Here is a 6,000-nt window from a genome sequence, read left to right as displayed (position 1 = left end):
TGCTCCACCCTTTTCTATGTTTAATCCTGTCTTGCTGTCTTCTTCTCAAAGAAAATAGACAATACATGAGGTGCAAGAAAAAGGAATTTCTTAAGATAAGCTTTACTCAATGGGTATGATCAAAAAAGAAACATTTGACTTTAACAAAGCAAGACTCAATAATATTCTGTCAAAATATATTTCTCCTTAAACATACAAGCAAAGACAAGTTGAAAGTAAGGGCAGAACATGTTTCTGAAATCTTGGCACTGTAAACCTCTATCTTGGATCAGACATCACTGAGGGAAATGTTAGGTGGGTTGTAAGGATGCTCAGTGCAGAAGAACACATGCTGTTCTTCCAGAGAATGAGGACTCAAGACTTAGCATCTACATGATTGCTGAAAAAGAAAAAAGAAAAGAAAAGAAAAGAAAAGAAAAGAAAAGAAAAGAAAAGAAAAGAAAAGAAAAACAACACCACATCTGTAGCTTCAGTCCTGATCCAGATTTAAAACTCTTGCTGTCTTCTGAACACACATACCTGGTGAGCAAACACTCATACACTTAAAATAAAATGAATAACTTTTAAAAGGATGCTGATATTATGAGATGAAAGAAAAGGTCACAGTAATAATGAGATACCTAGTAAGAATACACACATGCGTGCATGCGCTCACACACACACACACACACACACACACACACACACAACTTTATTCTAATGTCCTTTAAATTGGACTTAAAATATGTTTAAGAAAAAATAAAACTTAAGAGAGTACAGGAATAGGTACTAAGTTATGAGCAATAATTGTCTTTGTTAACATTAGTCTATTTGGCTGGTTGTTTAGATCATCGATTGACAGATTGCTTTAGTAAAGTTCTTACTATACATTCCAAGCAGTATTCAAATTATGATCTTCTTGCTTCAGTCTACCAGGCCTGATTTTATAGGTGTGTAGACCAATTACTGTTCTATCTCAAACACTGTAGAACAAAATGAACAGAACAAACAGATCAGTGTGAGCTCTCTACTTAACCTACATGACATAGAAAACATAGCAACATTCCATATGACTAAAGAATGCACAACTATTTTAAGTACATGATTAAACACTAATCATGGTACATTACACATCGACATTATCAAAGTCTCATATTTAAATATATTTAAAGGTTAATATGTTGTAAAAAATACTGTACGCCTATGATTGGATTACTAACAAAATTAGAATCAAATCAAAATATAAACCAGATATTGTGATATATGTTTATAATTTTTTTTAAAAAAGCTTGGGTTACACAGCATTATCTTATCTCAAAAAATAAAAATGCTTAGTAAGAAATTTAAAAGTTGGATGCCTGTAATCTACAACTAGCCAATAAATTAAATAGTATGCCAACAAAATACTTTGCATAATGTAACTCTGTATATGAAATTAGAAATTTCTTGCAAAACAGAATATATGCAAAAATCAACAAATGTTGGCTCTGCCTCCATGCTATAAAATGATTAATCTGAGACATTTCTATAACTAAACTGGTGGATCAGGAAACGAATACCCTTGTCAAAATCTTTTCTTAAAATCAGAGAGTTATTTTGCAACTTATTTTATGATTCTACTTAAACATTCAACATCAAAACTTAACAACTATTTTAGAAAATATAAAACTGAAAACTCTCTTCAAAATCATACAGGTTAAAAAAATACTTAACAAGTTATTAGTAAATCTACCATTTCCCACTTTTCTGGGGTTTGTACACGTGCTAGTTGCTTTTTGTCTTACGCTTAAGAACAATGTAGTTCCAGTTCCAGAAGTTCTGTAGCCTTCTGTAGGCTTCTGTGTGTTCCAGGCCCTCAGATAATATGCATGCAAAGAGAACACTTATACTCATAAATAAATATACTTCTTTCTGAGTTATTCTTTTGTTGCTGTGATAAAAATACCATGACCAAGACAACTTACAGGAGAAAGTGTTAAATTCAGCTTATGGGTATAGAATCACGATCACTGAATTAAGGAACAACTGAGAATTTATATCCTGACCCACAACCACAAGGCAGAATGGGGAGCACAGGAAATGTGTGTCTCCTGTCACCCCAAAGCCTGCCCAGAGGGCCACACCTCTTCCAACAAGGACACACCTACTGGATCTAAGTCTAAAAACAAAAAGGAAGATTAACAAACTCAAATATCTACTAAATATAAGTTACATAAATGAAAGTAAAAATTATTAGATACATTTCTGAGAAGATGATAAGAGTACACTGATTCTTTTGCCTTTTGAACATCCGAGGGCCCACAGTTAATTTCTCTCTAAGTCTTTCTACTTGATCAGTGGAATATTTGGGGTTCTTGTTTTTATGTTCAGGGCCTTTGATGAATATTTTCCAAATAAAATATTATTAATTTTATGAGGAAACAACGTAAAAGGTTCCAGGACTCTGCCTGCATCATCTTTGATCTCTGGAAGTCTTAGGAAGGAAACCCTCTGTGCTTGGAAAGCAGTGCCTGTAACAGTTGTTTCCTCAAAGAACACTTTAAAAGGAAGAACCAAAACATCATGACATATGAATGAGTCATGATAGCTGTATAGAAACTGCACCACAGATTATTCTACAGAATAAATATGCTAACAAGAAAGGCTTAAAATTAAAACCAAAACTCTAGAGCAAGGAAACAAGAAATTTTGTTTACTCCCATTCCAACTGTCTTTGTGGGAAGGGAGCATAGACTGAACCCGTCAAGCACAACGATATGACTTGCATATGTGCTCACACACTGAGATGAATCAGAAAAGTTACTAGCTGTATGGGTTAAATAACATAAACTTCTCCTTGGATATGTAGAATACGTGTAAATGATAATAAAATGGTATGACTGAGTTAGTGCTTGCAGTGGTGAGACCCTGGATCATGAAAATTTGTCCCTGTTTGCATTTGTCTGGTTTTCTGGCCAGGGGAGGTTAAAAATACAGAACAGGTGGTCTTCTATTCCAACAGTGATGGTCCTACCATATTTACTTTTTTACTGTATAGTCTAAAGAGTTTATAAAAGAGTTGTTTCTTCTTAAATACTAAACGGGCAATATAGACTCTGCAATTTGACTATTTAGCAGAAAAATATCACTCAGACCATGTGGCCTTTATTTCGTTGGGGCTTTTTAGTTTTGAATACACACACACACACACACACACACACACACACACTCATTATGTGTGTGTATGTGGGTGTGTGTGTATATATATATGTATATATATATATATATATATATATATATATATATATATATATATATATAGAGAGAGAGAGAGAGAGAGAGAGAGAGGAAAGATTATTGCATTATGTTTTCCAGGCTTAGTCTGAGTTCCCTTTCTTTCTCCCTCTCTTTCTGTTTTTATTTCCTTTCCCCTTTTCTTTTTTGTTAAGAATTTACTCTGTCTTTTCCTAATAAAATTTTTTACTGACCCATTTACTGATGCTTGGGAAAACAAGAAACTCTAGAAGGAGATGATATTTCACTATTTTAATGACATTATACTTGACCATATGCCAAACTTTTGTAAACATGAGAGGAGACATCATCACGTACAGATGTATCTTAGGAAAAAACAAATTGAGGATGACATATGAAGTTTCTACTTTGACTTTTGCTAATGTTTTAGGTAGAGTTTCCCTCTGGGATGAGGAGACAAGTATTGCAGAGCCATAGAAAAAAGCTGGTGACACATCATCAAGAAGAAATTAGTATATGTTACCTTCATGGTTGGGGGTGTGGTTTGTCAGTTAAATAAAAACCAACTAATTAAGCTCGTATTCTAGCTTAGAAAATAACCAAAATAAAGTACTTCAATACCAAATAAAAACCACAAAGTTGACTTAATTTTGAACTGATGTGTTGGGTGACAACTATGCTGAACAAACAAAGATAAAATCATCTACACTTTACAGCAATACAAGATAAGGAAGCCATAATCAATGATCCAGTTATGAAGTGAATATCTTTGCCCCTTGGTTATGAAACTGAAGAGCAATCAGCTAGTCTTGTCAACAGACGGTTAAGGAGCTCTTTCCTTCCCCAGCATGCCCCGATTTCTGGATCTGTCAGCTGTATTAGGCAGGTTATGACCCAGCATGTAAGCAAGAACCTTCATTTCCCACGGCAGTACTGCCATTGGCTGTTCCCCTCCTCTACCTCTCCTTCTCTCACCTACTAACCCATTTACTCTTAATGACTCAGTGTCCTTTGTGCTGTCTATACTTCCTCTTGCTCTCCTTTCTGGTGACCTGCAATCTCTCTGTGCTGCTTCACTTTCTTACCTGTAGCAAATTTGGTTTCACTTCAGATGATCTTCCCGTTTTGCTCACGCACCCCAGAAACCAAGTGGCACACGTCCTCAAGTCTTCACCTTACTTTCTCTATCTCCCTTTAAAATGGAGGTGTTACTGCACTGAAGTTTAGATTTCACGATCAAAATTCTCAGTTTTCTGGTTTTGTATCTTAAACATGGTAGTTTGTCTTTTAATATTAAGAGCTTTATCACACTATTAAGTAACATGTTCCCTCCTTTTTTAAAGTTGGCTGGTAAAGTATCAACACTGCTTGATCACAGGGATATGTTTCCTGTGACTAGAACCTGATACAGTGATTGCTATTGAATATGATCATATATACCTGTCTTAGTTAGGGTTTTACAGCTGTGAGCAAACACCATGACCAAAGCAACTCTTTTAAGAACAACGTTTAATTGAGACTGGTTTGCAGGTTCAGATCTTCAGTCTGTTATCATCAAGGAAGAACATGACAGTGGCTAGGCAGGCATGGTGCAGGAGGAGCTGTGCATTCTACATCTTCATCTGAAGGCTGCTAGCAGAATACTGACTTCCAGACAGCTAGGATGAGGGTCTTAAAACCTAAGCCCACAGTGAATCCAACAAGGCCACACCTCCTAAATAGTGTCGCTCCCTGGGCCAAGAATATACAAACCATCACCACAATACACATAGAGTTAGCTTTTCTTAAAATAAAAGTTAAGACACAAAGATACAGTAGTGCTACATGTCTTAATTAAATTCTCTTTTCTGGGATTTTTACAAAATTATCTCAGAATTCTGTTTCTTATAAGATGCCTTCTTATACAAACTCCTATGTTTGTTTTAGCTTATTTTACTGTGTAGCTTGCTGATGCTTTTGACGTTGATTCTATATTCAAAAAGACTTCATCATGTATTAAGAAAGACCCTTCATTTGCAAAACACCATAGAACAAACCTACAGGTTCCATGATGTGGGGCACAACTACTCTGAAGTTTTCATCAACTCCAGGACAATTTCTACAGGATTTTACATATAATGCTACATATAATAAGCATTCATTTCTGAAATTCCAATGTAGATGGAGTCTCCTGTCAAGAAGATTAAAAGTAGATAAATCCACTACATGTTCTTCATATTCTAAAGCATGTTTTGAAGAAATAAATGATTCTACAATTAGGTCATACAAGAGATATTAAAAGTCCTTCTATTTTTATCTTCCCTGCAGAACGACTCAAATTTTGTCTAATGACAGAATTGTCATTGCTGTTAGTATAAATCATCCCAATTGCATCAATGACAGATGTGAGAATGTGTGCTTAACCACAATGCATACGCTATCTATCAGTATTGACCACTTCTCAAGTGGGATATAGGGAATTATGATTGTGGTAATAGAGAGGAAGATCAATTATTTATTTTATGTTGGGGAGTTACAGGTCAGATGTGAAATAGACTCATTATTTTTCTCTTATTCCCAACGGCTCTCTCCAATAAGTGTCTATTGATCCATTCTCCCCAGAAGCAGTTGCTGCTAATGGATTAGGCAAGTTTATGCTTGGAATTCGAACTTTCCTTTGTAAGTACTATATTTATTCATTTGTCTAGTACTCATTTTCCAAAAGTTGAGATTTCTACAATCTTAGTATAGCAACAGTCAAGGCATACAGTCTGAAACCTTTAATAGAATTTCTTACTTTGTATATTT

The sequence above is a fragment of the Mus caroli genome, unplaced genomic scaffold (assembly GCF_978045245.1).
Source record: "Mus caroli unplaced genomic scaffold, Mus_caroli_1 scaffold_1, whole genome shotgun sequence".
In the NCBI taxonomy this organism is placed as follows: Eukaryota; Metazoa; Chordata; class Mammalia; order Rodentia; family Muridae; genus Mus; species Mus caroli.
Note: the sequence above shows the minus strand (reverse complement) of the source record.